The sequence below is a fragment of the Ranitomeya variabilis genome, chromosome 3 (assembly GCF_051348905.1).
Source record: "Ranitomeya variabilis isolate aRanVar5 chromosome 3, aRanVar5.hap1, whole genome shotgun sequence".
Lineage (NCBI taxonomy): Eukaryota > Metazoa > Chordata > Amphibia > Anura > Dendrobatidae > Ranitomeya > Ranitomeya variabilis.
The window spans coordinates 39830550-39851829 of NC_135234.1; positions in this window are offsets into that span (position 1 = coordinate 39830550).

Genomic DNA, 21280 nt, shown 5'->3' on the forward strand with positions numbered 1-21280 from the left:
TGACGCCGTTAAAGATGTCATGGTGGGGTTTCCTACGCCCACAGGTCTGAATGAATCCATGACTATGGCTATTCAGATTGATCGGCATTTACGGGAGAGCAAACCTGTGCACCATTTGGCGGTGTCTTCTGAGCAGGCACCAGAGATTATGCAATGTGATAGAATTCTGTCCAGAGGTGAACGGCAGAATTATAGGCGCAAAAATGGGTTGTGCTTCTACTGTGGTGATTCTGCTCATGTTATATCAGCATGCTCTAAACGCACAAAAAAGGTTGATAAGTCTTTTTCAATTGGCACCTTACAATCTAAGTTTATTTTGTCTGTAACTTTGATTTGTTCATTGTCATCTATCACTGTGGATGCCTATGTGGATTCTGGCGCTTCCTTGAGTCTTATGGATTGGTCCTTTTGCCAGACGTTGTGGGTTTAGCCTAGAGCCTTTGGAAGTTCCTATCCCTCTGAAGGGTATCGACTCCACACCTTTGGCTAGGAATAAACCACAATTCTGGACACAAGTGACTATGTGTATGACTCCTGACCATCGGGAGGTGATTCGCTTCCCTGTGTTGCATAACTTGCATGATGTCTTAGTGCTTGGATTGCCATGGTTGCAAACTCATAATCCAGTCCTCGACTGGAAAACAATGTCTGTGTTAAGCTGGGGATGTTGGGGGGCTCATGGGGAAGTACCTTTGGTTTCCATTGCTTCATCTACTCCCTCTGAAATTCCGGCATTTTTGTCTGATTTTTGTGATGTTTTTGAGGAGCCTAAACTTGGTTCTCTTCCCCCTCACCGGGATTGTGATTGCGCTATAGAATTGATTCCTGGCAGCAAGTTTCCCAAGGGTCGTTTGTTCAATCTGTCTGTGCCTGAGCATGCTGCTATGCGAGAGTATATTAAGGAGTCCTTGGAAAAGGGACATATCCGTCCATCCTCATCCCCTTTAGGAGCAGGTTTTTTTTTCGTGGGTAAAAAAGATGGCTCCCTGAGGCCCTGTATTGATTATCGCTTGTTGAATAAGATTACAGTCAAATATCAGTATCCATTGCCATTATTGACTGATTTGTTTGCTCGCATTAAGGGGGCTAGGTGGTTCACTAAGATAGATCTTCGCGGTGCGTATAATCTTGTGCGGATAAAGCAGGGTGATGAGTGGAAAACCGCATTTAATACGCCTGAGGGCCATTTTGAGTATTTGGTAATGCCTTTTGGACTTTCTAATGCTCCTTCAGTCTTTCAGTCCTTTATGCACGATATTTTCCGTAAATACCTGGATAAATTTATGATTGTGTATTTGGATGATATTTTGATTTTTTCGGATGACTGGGAGTCGCATGTTCAACAGGTTAGGAAGGTTTTTCAGGTTTTGCGGTCCAATTCTTTGTTTGTAAAGGGTTCAAAGTGCATTTTTGGGGTTCAGAAGATCTCCTTTTTGGGGTATATTTTTTCCCCTTCTTCTGTTGAGATCGATCCTGTCAAGGTTCGGGCCATTTGTGATTGGACGCAGCCTACTTCCCTGAAGAGTCTTCAGAAGTTCTTGGGCTTTGCTAATTTCTATCGTCGATTTATAACTGGGTTTTCAAGTGTGGTTAGACCTCTGACTGATTTGACTAAGAAGGGTGCTGATGTTGCCAATTGGTCCTCTGCGGCTGTGGAGGCCTTTCGGGAGCTTAAGCGCCGCTTTTCTTCTGCCCCTGTGTTGCGTCAGCCTGATGTTTCGCTCCGTTTTCAGGTTGAGGTTGATGCTTCCGAGATTGGAGCAGGGGTGGTTTTGTCGCAGAAAGGTCCCGATTGCTCAGTGATGAGACCATGTGCATTCTTCTCTCGAAAATTTTCGCCCGCCGAGCGAAATTATGATGTCGGTAATCGGGAGCTCTTGGCTATGAAGTGGGCATTTGAGGAGTGGCGTCATTGGCTTGAGGGTGCTAGACATCAGGTGGTGGTCTTGACTGATCACAAGAATCTGATTTACCTTGAGTCTGCCAGGCGTCTGAATCCTAGACAGGCGCGCTGGTCTTTGTTTTTCTCCTGGTTTAATTTTGTGGTTTCATACTTGCCGGGCTCGAAAAATGTGAAGGCAGATGCTCTTTCTAGGAGTTTTGAGCCTGACTCCTCTGGTGATTCTGAGCCTACGGGTATCCTTAAGGATGGAGTGATTTTGTCTGCTGTCTCCCCAGACTTGCGGCGTGCTTTGCAGGAGTTTCAGACTGATAGGCCTGATCGTTGTCCGCCTGGGAGATTGTTCGTTCCAGATGAGTGGACCAGTAGAGTCATCTCAGAGGTTCATTCTTCTGTGTTGGCAGGCCACCCTGGAATTTTTGGTACCAGAGATTTGGTGGCCAGATCCTTCTGGTGGCCTTCCTTGTCTCGGGATGTGCGTACCTTTGTGCAGTCTTGTGATGTTTGCGCTCGGGCCAAGCCTTGCTGTTCTCGGGCTAGTGGATTGTTGTTGTCCTTGCCTATTCCGAAGAGGCCGTGGACGAACATCTCTATGGACTTTATCTCGGATCTCCCGGTTTCTCAGAAAATGTCTGTCATTTGGGTGGTGTGTGACCGTTTTTCTAAGATGGTTCATTTGGTACCCTTGCCCAAATTGCCTTCTTCATCGGAGTTGGTTCCTTTGTTTTTCAGAATGTGGTTCGTTTACATGGTATCCCGGAAAACATCGTTTCTGACAGGGGATCTCAATTTGTGTCCAGGTTCTGGCGAGTGTTCTGTGCCAGGATGGGCATTGATTTGTCTTTTTCGTCTGCGTTCCATCCCCAGACTAATGGCCAGACGGAGCGAACTAATCAGACCTTGGAGACTTATTTGAGGTGTTTTGTGTCTGCTGATCAGGATGATTGGGTCGCCTTTTTGCCGTTGGCAGAGTTTGCCCTCAATAATCAGGCCAGTTCTGCCACTCTGGTTTCTCCTTTCTTTTGCAATTCAGGGTTTCACCCTCGTTTTTCATCTGGCCAGGTGGAATCTTCGGATTGTCCTGGAGTGGACACTGTGGTGGATAGACTGCACCAGATTTGGAGTCATGTGGTGGACAATTTGAAGCTGTCTCAGGAGAAGACTCAGCAGTTTGCTAATCGTCATCGTCGTGTGGGTCATCATCTCCGTGTTGGGGACTTGGTGTGGTTGTCTTCTCGTTTTGTCCCTATGAAGGTCTCCTCTCCTAAGTTTAAGCCTCGGTTTATAGGTCCTTATAAGATTTTGGAGATTCTTAATCCTGTATCTTTTCGTTTGGATCTACCAGCATCTTTCACCATTCATAATGTCTTCCATCGGTCGTTGTTGCGGAGGTACGAGGTACCGGTTGTTCCTTCTGTTGAGCCTCCTGCTCCTGTGCTGGTGGAGGGTGAATTGGAGTATGTTGTGGAGAAGATTTTGGACTCTCGCATTTCCAGACGGAGACTTCAGTATTTGGTTAAATGGAAGGGATACGGTCAGGAGGATAATTCTTGGGTGACTGCCTCTGATGTTCATGCTTCGGATTTGGTTTGCGCCTTTCATAGGGCGCATCCAGATCGCCCTGGTGGTTCTCATGAGGGTTCGGTGCCCCCTCCTTAAGGGGGGGTACTGTTGTGAATTCTGTTTTTGGGCTCCCTCAGGTGGTTACTGGTGGTACTGGTTGACTGGTGTCTTGTTTTTTCCAGTGCACCTGTTTCCATTAGGAAATTGGGAGTCTCCTATTTAGTCTGGCTTCCCAGTCATTGCAGTGCCGGCAATCAATGTTATCAGAGCACCTTGTTGCTTGCTTCCTGCTCCAAGTCTGCAAGTCAGCTAAGTTGAATCTTTGGCTTTTGTGTTTGTTTTGTCCAGCATGCATTTTCATATCTCGTGCGGCTGGAAGCTCTAGTGATCTGGAATTGCTACTCCGGTGTCATGAGTTGACAACGGAGTTAAGGTAATTCCAGGATGGCTGTTCAGGGTTTTGAGGTGACCGCGAAGTCCTCTTTGGTATATTCCGCTATCTAGTCAGAGGGCCTCGCTTTGCTGAATCTATATTCATACTGTGTTTGTGTTTTCCTCTTACCTAACCGTTATTATATGTGGGGGGCTACTATAACCTTTGGGGGTTCCCTGGAGGCAAGTCAGGTCTGTGTATTCCTCTATTAGGGGTAGTTAGTTCTCCGGCTGGCGCGAGGTGTCTAGAGACAACGTAGGCACACCCCCTGGCTATTTTTAGTTGCGTGTTAGGTTCAGTATCGCGGTTACCTAAGATACCATCCTTCCTAGAGCTTGTCCGTTTTTTGCCTAAGTCCCTGCCATTGGGAATCATGACAAAACTCGGCCAATGGCAAAAAAGTCACCCAGTCGTCCTGATCAGCAGAAACAAAACATCTTAAATAGGTTTCCAAGGTCTGATTAGTTTGCTCGGTTTGGCCATTCGTCTGAGGATGGAAGGCCGACGAAAAAGACAAATCAATGCCCATCTTAGCACAAAAGGTCTGCCAAAATCTAGACACAAACTGGGATCCTCTGTCGGAAACAATATTTTCAGGGATCCCGTGCAAACGAACCACATTTTGAAAAAACAGCGGAACCAACTCGGAGGAGGAAGGCAACTTAGGCAAGGGCACCAAATGGACCATCTTAGAAAAACGATCGCACACCACCCAGATGACAGACATTCTCTGAGAGACAGGGAGATCTGAAATAAAATCCATGGAAATGTGCGTCCAAGGCCTCTTCGGGACAGGCAAAGGTAACAACAAACCACTGGCACGAGAACAGCAAGGCTTAGCCCGAGCACAAATTCCACAAGACTGCACAAAGGAACGCACATCCCGTGACAAGGAAGGCCACCAAAAGGACCTGGCCACCAAATCTCTGGTACCAAATATTCCAGGATGGCCCGCCAACACCGAAGAATGAACCTCGGTAATGACTCTACTGGTCCATCTATCTGGGAAAAACAGTCTCTCCGGTGGACAACGGTCAGGTCTATCCGCCTGAAACTTCTGCAGCAATCGTCGCAAATCTGGGGAGATGGCAGACAAAATCACCCCTTCTCTGAGGATACAAGCCGGCTCAGAATCTCCAGGAGAGTCAGGCACAAAACTACTAGAAAGAGCATCAGCCTTCACATTCTTCGAACCAGGCAGGTACGAGGCCACAAAATCAAAACGAGAGAAAAACAACGACCAACGAGCCTGTCTAGGATTCAGCTGCTTGGCCGACTCGAGATAAATCAGATTTTTGTGATCAGTCAAGACCACCACACGATGCTTAGCTCCCTCGAGCCAATGTCGCCACTCCTCAAATGCCCACTTCATAGCCAACAACTCCCGATTACTGACATCATAATTCTGCTCGGCAGGCAAAACCTTTCTTGAAAAGAAAGCACATGGCTTCATCACAGAGCCATCAGAGCTTCTCTGCGACAAAACAGCCCCTGCTCCAATCTCAGAAGCATCAACCTCGACCTGGAAAGGAAGAGAGACATCTGGCTGACATAAGACCGGAGCCGAAGAAAACCGGTGCTTCAGCTCCCGAAAGGCCTCCACAGCCGCAGGAGACCAATTAGTAACATCAGAACCCTTCTTGGTCAAATCCGTCAAAGGCTTAACAACACCAGAAAAATTAGCAATGAAGCGACGGTAAAAATTAGCAAAACCCAAGAACTTCTGAAGACTCTTAACAGATGTAGGCTGAGTCCAGTCATGAATAACCTGAACCTTGACTGGGTCCATCTCAATAGTAGAAGGAGAAAAAATGAAACCCAAAAAAGAAACCTTCTGGACTCCAAAAAGACATTTTGAGCCCTTCACAAATAAAGCATTGGCACGCAGGACCTGAAACACCATCCTGACCTGCTTAACATGGGACTCCCAATCATCAGAAAAAAACAGAATATCATCCAGATACACAATCATAAATTTATCCAGATATTCGCGGAAGATGTCGTGCATGAAGGACTGAAAGACAGAAGGAGCGTTAGAAAGTCCAAAAAGCATCACCAAGTACTCAAAGTGGCCTTCGGGCGTATTAAATGCAGTTTTCCATTCATCACCCTGCTTAATACGCACAAGGTTATAAGCACCACGAAGATCTATCTTGGTGAACCAACTAGACCCCCTAATGCGAGCAAACAGATCAGATAACAATGGCAAAGGATACTGAAATTTGACTATGATCTTATTTAGAAGGCGATAATCAATACAAGGTCTAAGGGAACCATCCTTCTTAGCCACAAAAAAGAACCCCGCACAAGAGGGGAGGAACAGGGGCAAATAAGTCCTTTCTCCAAAGACTCCTTTATATACCTCCGCATAGCAGCATGCTCCGGCACTGACAAATTGAAAAGTCGTCCCTTAGGAAACTTACTACCAGGAATCAAATTTATAGCACAATCACAATCACTATGAGGAGGTAGAGAACTGAGTTTGGGCTCATCAAATACATCCTGGTAGTCCGACAAAAACGCAGGGACTTCAGAAGGAGTGGATGAAGCAATTGACACCACAGGAGCGTCGCCATGAATTCCCTGGCAACCCCAACTTGACACAGACATTGCTTTCCAATCCAGGACTGGATTATGAGTCTGCAACCATGGCAGACCCAACACGACAACATCATGCAAATTATGCAGTACAAGAAAGTGAATCACCTCCTGATGAACAGGAGTCATGCACATGGTCACTTGCGTCCAGTACTGAGGTTTATTCATAGCCAATGGTGTAGCATCAATTCCCCTTAGTGGAATAGGGAATTTTAAAGGCTCCAAAACAAAACCACAGCGCCTGGCAAATGACAAATCCATCAGACTCAGGGCAGCACCTGAATCCACAAAAGCCATAACCAGGTAAGATGACAGGGAACAAATCAGGGTAACAGACAAAATGAACTTAGGCTGTAAAGTACCAATGGTGACAGATTTATCAATCTTTTTTGTGCGCTTAGAGCATGCTGAGATAACATGAGCTGAGTCACCACAGTAAATGCACAACCCATTTTGCCGTCTATAATTTTGCCGTTCACTTCTGGTCAGAATTCTATCACATTGCATAGACTCAGGTGTCTGTTCAGAAGACACCGCCAAATGGTGCGCAGGTTTGCGCTCCCGCAAACGCCGATCAATCTGAGTGGCCAGAGTCATTGACTCATTCAGACCTGCAGGCATAGGGAACCCCACCATGACATTCTTAATGGCTTCAGAAAGACCTTTTCTGAAATTTGCAGCCAGGGCACACTCATTCCATTGAGTAAGCACCGACCATTTCCGAAATTTCTGGCAATACACCTCTGCTTCATCTTGCCCCTGAGAGAGGGCCAACAAAGCTTTTTCAGCCTGGTTCTCAAGATTAGGTTCCTCATAGAGCAATCCAAGGGCCAGAAAAAACGCATCCACACTGAGCAATGCAGGATCCCCTGGCGCCAATGCGAAGGCCCAATCTTGAGGGTCGCCGCGCAAGAAAGAAATAATAATCTTAACTTGCTGAACGGAATCACCAGAGGAACGAGGTTTCAAAGAAAGAAACAATTTGCAATTGTTCTTAAAACTCAGGAACCTAGATCTATCTCCAGAAAACAACTCCGGAATAGGTATTCTAGGCTCTGACATAGGACTGTGAACAACAAAATCCTGAATACTTTGTACCCTTGCAGCAAGATGATCTACACTGGAGGCCAAACTCTGGATATCCATGTCAGCAGCTGAACTCAGAGCCACACCAAGATTAAGAGGAGGAGAGAAGCTAGACACACAGCAGCTAGACACACGGCAACAAAAAAAAAAAAAAATTCTCAAGGCTTCTCTTCTCTTGCTTCTGCCATGCAATTAACACTTTATGGGCCGGCTGTACTGTTATGATCCTAGTGGCAAGGATCACAAATCTGACTAGCTAAGAAACTGAACCGACGACTAGCTCTGGGGAAGTGGTAACTGGATTGACCGCAACCTGATCCTATCAGCACACATCTATAGGTAGCCGTGGAACGTTACCTGGAAATCCTAGACGTCTCGTCACGGCCTGAGAAACTGACTATTCCTAGAGAGAAAGTAAGTCCTCACTTGCCTCAGAGAAATGACCCCAAAGATATAGAAAAGCCCCCCACAAATATTAACGGTGAGTTAAGGGGGAAGCACATACGCAGAGATAAAATAGATTTAGCAAATGAGGCCCACTAACACTAGATAGCAGAAAATAGGAAGGGAACTGTGCGGTCAACGAAAAACCCTATTCAAAATATCCATGCAGAGATTGCTCGAGCCCCCGCACCAACTAACAGTGCGAGGGAAGCAACTCCGTACCCCAGAGCTTACCAGCAGCAAGAAATCACATATTAGCAAGCTGGACTAAACTCATCATAAACAGAAATCATATTGCAGACAGATGAGCAAAAAATAATCAAACAGAACTTAGCTTCTCATGAAGAGACAGAAAACGAAGATAGTCAGGAGTAATCAGAATAGTACTGAATACATTGACAGCCGGCAACAAGTGGAGGTGAAGCAGAGCTAAATAGGAACCTCCCTAGTGAATAACGAGGCAGCTGATCCAGCCACAGACCCGCAAGATAACAAACAAAGCCATCAGGGGGAGCCCAAAAATAAAACTCACACAATACCACCTGTAACCACAAGAGGGAGCCCGAAAACAGAGTTCACAACACTTGTTGCCTGCTGTCGTTGTATTCAGTACTGGTTCAGATCTCTCTGGGACTTCTCTTGTGACCTGTCTCCTCCTGGAGAAGCTAAGTTTTGCTAGTTCTTTTGCTCATTGTTTTCTGAAAATGTTTCTCAGTATATGATGAGTTCATTCCAGCTTGCTTATATGCTATTTTCTTGCTTGCTGGAAGCTCTGGGGTGCAGAGTTGCGCCCCTCACATCGTGAGTCGGTGTGGGGTTTTTTTGTATTCTCTGCGTGGATAATTTTTGTAGTATTTTATACTGACCGCACAGATTCCTTGCTATCTTCTCACTATTTAGTTATTAGCGGGCCTCATTTGCTAAAACCTGTTTTCATTTCTACGTTTGTGTTTTCCCCTTAACTCACCGTTATTATTTGTGGGGGGCTGTCTATACTTTGGGGTAAATTTCTCTGAGGCAAGTGAGGCTTTGTTTCTCTCTAGGGATAGCTAGTTTCTCAGGCTGTGAAGAGGCGTCTAGGCCTGTCAGGAATGCTCCACGGCTGCCTATAGTGTGTGTTGATAGGATCAGGGTTGCGGTCAGTAAAGTTCCCACATTCCCAGAGCTTGTCCTTATTTCTGGTTTACCTATCAGGTCAGTTCATGTGTTCCTAATCACCAGGACCATAACAGTTTAGAGGTGGCCAATGCCATACATGTCCAATATCATTCACCCAATAGCTGATCCTCCCATCCCTCCATACATACATGCTTGGTTTGGTTTTGCATTCATGTGCTCTCTTGGGAGAGGAGAATAAGCCACTCTCAAACAATCATCTGGTGTCATGGAAAGATGGCATGAAAAACATTAGATTATTAGCTGTTCCCACATATATTGGGGGTTTCCTATGACTTTGCTCTTAATGATGCAGATACCCTTAAAATCAGGGTTAAAAAATTATTTGTTTGCTCAAACGCCCTGCTAACTATATCTTCCTTTGCCTGAGCTCTGCAACAAAATAATTTTAGCAGCATTTATCTGCTGTATTTCTTGTTTATTTTTTGCAGTCCTTTTTTTATGACCCTGCATTGGAGTGCATCTGACTCAGGGGCTTTGGGTATCCTTTTCTAGCCTTGGAGCTTTTGAAATGCCTTAATGCTGAATAGTCTGTCCAGCCTTTCAGGTAAGTATGCAAGTAACTAAGCCATCAGGAGTTTTCATAAATTGCCCACAACGAGCACTAGCCTGTGATATCAACTGGCCCTTGCCTAATAATATTTCCACGTTGCAACTGTCTTTAAGGCATTATTGATTGGCATTTAATTTATGGGCATATTTCAAGATGGTAGGCCTTGGCCAGCAGTCTAATATTTATGGGGCCTTCAGATACTTTCCTGACAGATGATGTTTGAGAAGAGAAGGTTCTGGCCAGTTTCATCTTATTGGCCAATCCTGTTGTTCTCCATCGAAGTAAGCAAGAATCAGGCAGAGGCTCTGTCATACAAAACACAAGCGCCAAGAACTCCAGTGTATGGGGGAGTCAGGAGTAATAGTTGTTGGATTAATCTGGTATATATGGGGACTTTTACACTACATGATTGTTTGGGTGATCATTGTGCCATGTTGCCCTACAGGGGCAAGACTTTTTTAGATAAGGAGAAAAAAAATCATCAGGGAACGAAAACTTTCCATTACAATGGAAGCTACATCAACTTTACCATTTACTGATGTTTTAAAACTCCGGTGAATGCAAAGAAGAAACATTTTTGTTTGAGTGAAAGTAGGAGAGTCCCCTGTATAGATAGTGAATTCGTGAGACACACACAGATATTATGCTGGTAAAGGACCACCATACAAGCAACCTAAACTAAACTTGACTATACAAGTATTGCAAATAGATGATCCTAAAAGCCCCCATACACATTAGATAAAGGTTTTTGAAAATAAGCAACTTGAAACACAATAATTGTTCTTTGGGTCATAAATACAGTGGGGCAAAAAAGTATTTAGTCAGTCAGCAATAGTGCAAGTTCCACCACTTAAAAAGATGAGAGGCGTCTGTAATTTACATCATAGGTAGACCTCAACTATGGGAGACAAACTGAGAAAAAAAAATCCAGAAAATCACATTGTCTGTTTTTTTAACATTTTATTTGCATATTATGGTGGAAAATAAGTATTTGGTCAGAAACAAAATTTCTTCTCAATACTTTGTAATATATCCTTTGTTGGCAATGACAGAGGTCAAACATTTTCTGTAAGTCTTCACAAGGTTGCCACACACTGTTGTTGGTATGTTGGCCCATTCCTCCATGCAGATCTCCTCTAGAGCAGTGATGTTTTTGGCTTTTCGCTTGGCAACACGGACTTTCAACTCCCTCCAAAGGTTTTCTATAGGGTTGAGATCTGGAGACTGGCTAGGCCACTCCAGGACCTTGAAATGCTTCTTACGAAGCCACTCCTTCGTTGCCCTGGCGGTGTGCTTTGGATCATTGTCATGTTGAAAGACCCAGCCACGTTTCATTTTCAATGCCCTTGCTGATGGAAGGAGGTTTGCACTCAAAATCTCACGATACATGGCCCCATTCATTCTTTCATGTACCCGGATCAGTCGTCCTGGCCCCTTTGCAGAGAAACAGCCCCAAAGCATGATGTTTCCACCACCATGCTTTACAGTAGGTATGGTGTTTGATGGATGCAACTCAGTATTCTTTTTCCTCCAAACACGACAAGTTGTGTTTCTACCAAACAGTTCCAGTTTGGTTTCATCAGACCATAGGACATTCTCCCAAAACTCCTCTGGATCATCCAAATGCTCTCTAGCAAACTTGAGACGGGCCCGGACATGTACTGGCTTAAGCAGTGGGACACGTCTGGCACTGCAGGATCTGAGTCCATGGTGGCGTAGTGTGTTACTTATGGTAGGCCTTGTTACATTGGTCCCAGCTCTCTGCAGTTCATTCACTAGGTCCCCCCGCGTGGTTCCGGGATTTTTGCTCACCGTTCTTGTGATCATTCTGACCCCACGGGGTGGGATTTCATGTGGAGCCCCAGATCGAGGGAGATTATCAATGGTCTTGAATGTCTTCCATTTTCTAATTATTGCTCCCACTGTTGATTTCTTCACTCCAAGCTGGTTGCCTATTGCAGATTCAGTCTTCCCAGCCTGGTGCAGGGCTACAATTTTGTTTCTGGTGTCCTTTGACAGCTCTTTGGTCTTCACCACAGTGGAGTTTGGAGTCAGACTGTTTGAGGGTGTGCACAGGTGTCTTTTTATACTGATAACAAGTTTAAACAGGTGTCATTACTACAGGTAATGAGTGGAGGAAAGAGGAGACTCTTAAAGAAGAAGTTACAGGTCTGTGAGAGCCAGAAATCTTGATTGTTTGTTTCTGGCCAAATACTTATTTTCCACCATAATATGCAAATAAAATGTTAAAAAAACAGACAATGTGATTTTCTGGATTTTTTTTTTCTCAGTTTGTCTCCCATAGTTGAGGTCTACCTATGATGTAAATTACAGACGCCTCTCATCTTTTTAAGTGATGGAACTTGCACTATTGCTGACTGACTAAATACTTTTTTGCCCCACTGTATTAGATCATTTTATCTGACCATAATAAAGAAGGACATCATGATCGAAAGAATAGAAGGAACAAGGCAAAGTGGAAGACTGTAGGAGACCCTGGTGGACCTATCTAGGCTTACACAAAATATATTCCTACAGATCATTCATCTATCAAATTACCAACTCTTGAGATCAAGTATAACGCAGTTAAAATAATAATAATAATTAAGCTGACCGATCATAGACCTTCATTGCTTGAAATTAGATCTGCCATTTTTGACATTTTTCACTCCAAAGTCAGGCAAAAGATCTCATCTGTAAGGGCACAGGGAGCCAATATCAAATCTGACAATCTAAGTATTCTCTGGCAAAGGCCAATCGCTCTCCATGGATGTCGGGCCCTCATATCACCCTCATGGAGTCTGTTTTTGGCAGTTTGAGCAGACACATGGTTGTTAGTTGCCTGCTGGAGGTCATTTTTCAAGGTTCTGACACTGCTTTTTCTGTTTTTCCTTGCAAAAAGGAGGAGATAGCAGTCCTCTGTTGAGTTGTTTCCCTCCTTCGGCCCCCTCCACATGTCCAGATGTACTAGCCTGTCTCCTGGTATCTGCTTCATGCTCTGTACACTGTGCTGACAGACACAGCTACCCTTCTTGCCATATCTCGCATTGATGTGCCATCCTGGATGAGCTACACTATCTGAGCAACGTCCTTGGGTTGTAGCCTCATGCTACTGTTCCTCTAGGGGTGAGAGCAATAGCAAAATTCAAAAGTGACCAAAACAACATCCAAAAAGGATGAGAACTGAGATATGGTCTGTGGTCACTCCCTGCAGAACCACTCCTTTGTAAGAGTTGTCTTGCTAATTGTCGATCATTTCTACCTGTTGTCTGTTTGTTCCATTTGCACAAGAGCAGGAGAAATTGACTCACAATCAGTGTTACGCCATAACTGGACAAGTTGATGTCACAGATGTGTGATTGACTTGGAGTTACATTGTTTTGTTTTCTTTTTTGTTTTCTACCTCACCACCACTTCTTTTCTTTAATTAACAGCTCTTGCTTTACTGGAGTCTAACTGAAAAAAATGAACTGGAATATAAGTTGGTATGCATGCACGATATAGTAGCATGTTCACACTGGCCATTAAACAGACGAAACCTAAAATAGAAACAAAATGAACATATACCCTACTGTAGGTAAATGAGTGAAAGCAATAGGGCATATAAATAATGTAAGGCACTTATTAAACACTTTTTTTTAATTAAAAAAAAGGGTAAGGTGAACCCAATTTGGGATGGTTCTAACCTCTAGTATTGAAACTTTACTATGTGTCAAGGTGACGTCTGTGTTATTTTTATGCACTATTGCTTTTGCTTGTTTACTTACAGCAGGGTATATGATCATTGTGTTTCTATCTTAGGAGCCAGAGGAGTTCAGAGATAAATGGAAAGCACATAAGTATAAGATGCACTAAACTTTTCGGCCACACTGAGGGTGCACTAGTTGCTTCTGCTTGGTTTGAAGAGTCATTTAGTGTTGTCCTGTAAGCTACCGGTACTTAGGTGGCCTCACATAAACTAATTAAAAATATTTCTCAATATTAACTCACCAGTTTTGAGTTTTTAAAAAAAGAATTTGTCTTCTTAAGACATTTTATTTAAACAAGGTACAGAAAAAACATTCAAATATAAAGAAAATATTTGGGAAAACCTAACAATTCAAGATATTGTATATAAAACCTTCTGTGGTAGATAAGCACATTCTTTCTCTGACCTAATGCTCTACATTAAAATGTATTCTGGTAGAACAGATATAATGTAAATTACCTTAAAAATCTTTTTCAGATAACTCATGTTTGCTTAATCCCAACCACCCATGGTGCAATGTCAAAATATGCCACTTTATTCTTGGATAAGAACGAAAATCTGTCAACACAGCAAGAAAGTCAGAAGAAATGGATTGTTGCAATGGTATTAGGAGATAAAGCATTTTTATGTTATTTTTCTAGATATACAGTAATAGTTTTCCGCTTTGCGCGGTCCCTATGTTAAATCAGTTGCTTGACATCATGTTAATCACAAAGCGTCTCCTTTCTGGGACGACCAGTGACCAGATTTCATCTTTCAGAAAACCCGGCAATAAGTGTTAATTATTCCTGCAGTCAGGGCCGTATTTAGAGTTTATGCTGCCCTAGGCACTTTTAGTGCTGCCTCCCCTTTTGGTGAGTATGAAACTATTGGCAGTGACATCGCTGATGTGAAAGTAGCCTTTTGCAGCAGATCCGGCAGTTTTTCCACATCTGCCGCGTAATGGATCACTTATGGCAACACTGCATTCAGCCTCATTCATTCCCTATGGGATTTGCGGACATTTGCAGCACTCGCCGCAATCTGGCAAATGCGGTATCATACCTCCCAACATTTGAAGAAGGGAAAGAGGGACAAATTTTAGGCCATGTCTCTGACCACACCCATTTCACAACTAGTCACACCCATATTCACGCCCCAACCACACCCATATAGTACTGCTGATCACACTGTTTCATAAACAATAATTATAAACAAAAAAATATGGCCACACAGTGCTCCATACTGTATAACGACCCCACATGATGCTCATTACTGTATAATGGCCCCACATGATGCTGTGTACAGTATAATGGCCACAAAGTGCTCTATACTGTATAATGGCCACACAGTGCTCTATACTGTATAATGGCCACACATGATGCTCCATACTGTATAATGACCATACAGTGCTCTATACTGTATAATGGCCACACATGTTGCTCAATACTGTATAATGGCCACACATGATGCTCAATACTGTATAATGGCCACACATGATGCTCCATACTGTATAATGGCCACACAGTGCACCATACTGTATAATGACCACACAGTGCTCAATACTGTATAATGGCCACATATGATGCTCCATACTGTATAATGACCACACAGTGCTCTATACTGTATAATGGCCACACATGATGCTCAATACTGTATAATGGCCACACATGATGCTCAACACTGTATAATGGCCACACAGTGCTCTTACTGTATAAGGGCCACACATGATGCTCAATACTGTATAATGGCCACACATGATGCTTCATACTGTATAATGGCCACACAGTGCTCTATACTGTATAATGGCCACACATGATGCTCATTACTGTATAATGACACCATGTGATGCTCAATACTGTATAATGGCCACACATGATGCTCCATACTGTATGATGACCCCGCATGATGTTCAATACTGTGTAATGACCCCACATGATGCTCCATACTGTATAATGGCCACACATGATGCTCCATACTGTATAATTCCCCCCTCCCATCTTGTACGCATGGCTCATCTCCTCCCTCCCATCTTGTATGTATGGCTCATCTCCCCCCCTTCCCAACTTGTATGTATGGCTCATCTCCCCTGTCCCATCCTGTATGCATGGCTCATCTCCCCCCTCCCATCCTGTGTGCATGGCTCATCTCACCCCCCTCCCATTCTGTGTGCATGGCTTATCTCACCCCCCATCCTGTATGCATGTCTCATCTCCCCTCCCATCCTGTATGCATGGCTCATCTCACCCCCCCTCCCATCCTGTATGCATGGCTCATCTCACCCCCCTCCCATCCTGTATGCATGGCTCATCTCACCCCCCTCTCATCCTGTATGCATGGCTCATCCCACCCCTCTCCCATCCTGTATGCATGGCTCATCTCCCCCCTCCCATCCTGTATGCATGGCTCATCTCACCCACCCTCCCATCCTGTATGCATGGCTCATCTCCCCTCCCCTCCCCTCCAGTATGCATGGCTCGGCTCCCAGCTCCCCTTCCTCCTCCCCCCTGTCCTCCCCGGCTGTCATACTCACCTTTACCACACCGCACCGAACATCCCTTCAACTCTGTCCCGGCGCAGCACCTTCTTCCTGTGTGAGCGGTCACGTGGTACCGCTCATTAAGCTCATGAATATGCATCCATATTCATCACCTTAATGAGCAGTACCACGTGACTGCTAACACAGCACGAGCTGCCAGCGCTGAGACCAGGCATTGCTGGAGTAGGGTGAGTATGACGTCTTCAAGGAGGCAGGGAGGCAGGCAGGGAGGCGGGTGGGCAGGCAGGCAGATGGGCGGTTGGGCGGGAGGTGACCCCAGACTTTAATTTAAAAAAAAAAAAAACTTGCTCAGGTGCCGCCCCCCCGCATCGTCCCACCCTAGGCACATGCCCTCAAGGGCCTAGTGGCAAATACGGCCCTGGGCATAGGTGACCTCCATCTGAAGAGACAAAATAACCGGTAAATACAGCAGCTTAGGGGCTCACTGTATGTAAAAAGTAGAGATGAGTTAATATATTTGACAAGAATTGAATTCTACTGGAATTTAATAGAAACAGTAATCATTTCCCTACACAATTGGAAGACCAGTAGATTGTTTTATTTTATATAATGTTACATTTCTTTTACAAATTTTCAGAGAACAGAGAGACCACTCTGGTAATTCTTTAGCAGTCAATGAAAATAGCAAAGTAATGGAAATATGGAAAATTCAGAGTTAAACTCAACTTTACAACTATCACACGCAATTTGTAATAATCATAAAACAACAAAGACATTACTGTCCATCTTAGATCTGTCTTCTGCATCACACTTTGTGTCTCTCAGTTTATAAATTAGGTAGATCTGGAAAAAAATTCTTCCAGGAGTTTTGCATGATAGGACGCTCAGCCTACAGTTACTGCAGCTGCCGGTTGTGTAGAAAGAAATGATGTGTCGGAAATGGAAATGGAGGAAAAGATAAAGTTACTATACATTTTACTGACATGATATAAACAATAGACTTGTAGATTGATAAGGTGCTGTGGGAGAACTACAGATACAACATCATGGAATTAATCTCGGGGACTCTCAGGGTTGTCTAGAAAATAATAACATTGGTATTTATATAATTTCTAATTACATTTTCATAAAATTTAGGTAATCTGGATTAGGTTAGTCCATAATTGTGACTTAAAGTAAATCTATCTAGGATCTATCCTCCTCAGCCGTCTATATGGGCATGGAAGTTATAGGAAGCTGAATAAAATGATACCTTGATATCTGCGATCCGATGTCTTATTCCAGAAACAACCACGTAATTCAATATGTAAATGAGCTGTTGAGATCTATGGGCCGTACATAGATCTCCCCGAGAATCTGCCTCCAAAGCTTATTTTAAATGAAAGGGAGCATTACCAGTGTGAGACATGTAATAACTGAAAGACTGCTCTGCTAATCACACACAACTCTGCAGTGAGACCAGAACTAACACAAAAACAACAGCGCTCACACTGTACAGCAAAAATGAACTTTGTGAACATTGTCAGCAGCAGTTGCTTTAGCTTCCATCTCACAGGCAGCCGGTGTGGGGGACGGACCGTAAAGCAGAGTTGACATCACTGTCACAGGAGAACTGCAAATATGTTTATTGTGTTTGTAATGATACAGAGTTCAACTCTGCTGTACTGTGTTGGTTATAATCAGGCACAAGTCTGCAGAAAAGATGACAGAACTTTTAGTGGACAACTACTGTTGCAAATCTGTTCTTAATGAGACAAAGTTCAACTCTGATATACTGTGTTAGCTCTACTGTACTGGGTTAGCTCTGCTGTACTGTGTTAGATCTACTGTACTGGGTTAGCTCTACTGTACTGGGTTAGCTCTGCTGTACTGTGTTCATTTTGATCTCGCTTCAGAGCTGTGTATAATTATGAGAGCAAACTGTCCGTCATTTCCTACCACACTAGTAACTCCCACTTTCTTTAATAATAAGCTCTGGGAGCAGATTTTCAGGACGATCTCTGTCCAGCCCATAGATCTTAACAGCTCATGGCGGGTCAAGCAATTTATATACACCTTCCCACCTGCTTGTTTCCCTCTATCTCCACCCTCCTTTCTTTATTTGATTAACAGCTCTGGTACCATAGAGCAAGAGAAGGAAGGAGAAATATGGAAAACAAGCAGGTGGAAAGGTGCATTTAAATGATTGTTCCACCATGAAGCACCAAACGCCTGTACATGGTTTGAACAATCATTCTGTGTTGACATAGTGCCTATAAGGTATCACTTTATTCAGCTTCCTATGACCTACATGCCCATGAAGAAGGCTTAGGAGGGCTGATCCTACTGACAGATTCTGTTTAAGTGTGACAATGTGAAGCCTCCACAGTGGTGGCACCAACCTAGAAGATCCAAAGGGAGGAAAAGATTAAAGAGCAAAATGGCTCCAATCAGTGGTCCGGGCAGAGAGCTTTGTTGTCAGGATAGATATGAAGAGGGGCGAGGAGAGATCATTTTTATATTTATTATTTTTTTAAACTTTTTTCAGACCAAATATTTTCCATACAAATCGAGACTTTACCTTCAGGAGATTCATTCAACTCTAATCCTCATTCTAGTTCCTGCCAGGCACCTTCAATCCATGAAATAAATGAGTCCTAAGTCACCTTTAAACATGATGTGCAATTTTTTTCTGTAGAAGTGCATAACTATAAAATGCTCAATTATTAGACGTTGATTATATTTTCAGATAATATTTAATTCGAGTTTTAGCACAAAAAATGGTTTTGTCAGCTACTTTGGAAACCTGTTTATGATCTTGGATCACATTCTCCTAATGAAGATTAATCATGCTGTAATTCTAAAATTACAAATTAACCTACCATATGCCTGGAGCACTAAACTCAGGAAAATCCCCAATTGGTATAAACGCTGTAATTTATATGCTATTATGATTTTATTTGTCAGATTTAATAGACACTTTAGCCTTTATGACCCTGTATTATTGTACATTTTATTTTGCTCTGAGCTTTAAGTAACTTTATTGAAAATAATTGCATTGGTATCTCCATTTTCTGAAACCCTCAATGTGTGCAGTATCCTCCATTTTAATTAAATTAATTACGGTAATTAAGATTAATTAAATTAATTTCCACCACTTATCATGATACTTAATGCAACAGCTGTATTTTTCTGAGTAGTAATATATCAGAATAAAGTGCCTAGGTTGTTGCATAATAAGGCTATATGCACACAGAGTTTTTCAAGGCATTTTTGGAACAGAAACTGAAGGGAAATTCTCGAAATCCTCCTCCAAATCTCTATACTCCTCAATTAGTTTCTACTCAGTAAACTCAGCAAAATGACTCTATTTGCACATACCCTTAGACTAGATTCACACTGAGTTCTTTTAGGAGTTTTTGGGAACAGATACTCTACAAACTCATCCTCAAAACCTGCTCCAAAAATGCTTGGGAAACAATTTATATTAATTTCAATGGGAAAGCCACTATCAGATACATATGAAGAGTATTTTGGCATTTTTATTTTACTGAAGAAATTTTGAAAGCAACTGTTGGAAAAAAGATAGTCATGTAATTTCTCTGAAACAGATCTTCAAGGAAACCTCATCAAGCATTAGGCACTGTCACAGGAGAAGGCTTTTAAAAAGTCTTCCATAGTGATAGGCAAACCCCTGGTTGTTCGGGTCCTGCTTGTTCGGCCAAGCAGTGATAAAAAGTTTGGTTCAGGTATCAGAACAGTACCCGAACCCGGATCCATTCATTTGAATGGGGGGCCCAAACATCCAGTATTTGTTAAGCTGTCATGTGCATGACATCGAGGGAAACACTGCCTCTGATCAACGGTGCGGCGATGAGTTCACACAGTAAACTGCGTGAACTGCACCATGACACTTTTTTCTCACTGTGCTAGCAGTGATCTCACTGGGGTCACCGCAGTTCAGGGGCCCAACTGGGAACACAGCCTCAGTGACCTGAAGTAATCTCAATGACGTCACAGCTAGTCACTGAGGCTGAGACCACAGTAGAATTGGTGCATCTAAAAGATACACCTTTTCTGTGCAGCTGTGAGCTGTTTTTGTTAGACTGCGGGGCCCAATAACCATGGCCAACTACCAGCCTGAGAATACCAGCCCCAACTGTCTGCTTTAGCTTGGCTGGTTGTCAAAAAATGGGAGAGACCACATGCCTTTTTTTAAATTATTTATTTAAATAATAAAAAAGGCATGGGGATCTCTTTATTCTTGATAACTAACCTTGCTAAAGCAGACGGTGTCAACTGTCAGTTTTGCCTGGCTGGTTATAAAAAATATAGGGGAACCAACACGGGTTTTTTATTTATTTATTTATTTAGAGCGCAGGTGCCGGCTGATGAATACTCCCATCAGCTGCTGCCTGCTCTCTTTGTTATTAGCGGCAGCAGGCGTAGGCTAATGGGAGAAGTAGTCCCATCAGCTAGCACTATTGACCAAAGGTAAACATTTTACGTCTGATTATAGCTGCAGGCTCACGCTGTCAAATGACTGCGTGAAAACCGTAGCACTCTGACCGGTCATATTAATTTTAAAGCCAATCAGAATCAATGGTGTTTCTTGCGTTGTCATGCAGATGACAGCACACGGGAAACACCTGCTGTTCAGGGTGCCAACCTTGAACAGTAAGGCCGGTGTCACAATTGCCGTATGGAAAATCGATCTGAGTCTCCTTGCCGTGAGTCGCACAAATGTTCTCCGCATGGTCATCCATGTGTAATGCGTTTGCAATGCGATGATGCGATTTTCTCGCACCTATGCATCTGTTTGGCATCCGTATGACATGAGTATGGATTTACACTTCTCACTGCTTTTTCCCATTGAACTTAATGGCTCAATTGGCTGAAATGAGGAAAATCTGTGCGTATTCCTCGCAAGTCACACAGATGGTCCGTGTGGTATATGAGTTTTTCTGCACCCATAGACTTGCATTGGCGAGTCTCAGATGATATACGCGTACAATCACAGCATGCTGCGATTTTACATGTATGTCGAATACGCCTGAGAAAAAATATGGTGATGTGAGCTGGCCCATAGATTAACACTGGTCCGAGTGGTATGCAATGCTTTCTCGCACTCGTCCGTAGTCTAACCTAACACGGACTTCCTGGTGAAATCCATATTCAGTGTCCATGCCCAAACAGTAGGTGTTTGGTACAGACCCTGAAATTTACTGTTCGGGGTTCACCCATCTCTAGTCTTCAGTGAAAAAATTATTTCACAAAACTTTACAAAACCAGTTCAAGAAATGCTTCAGAAAAATAAAAAC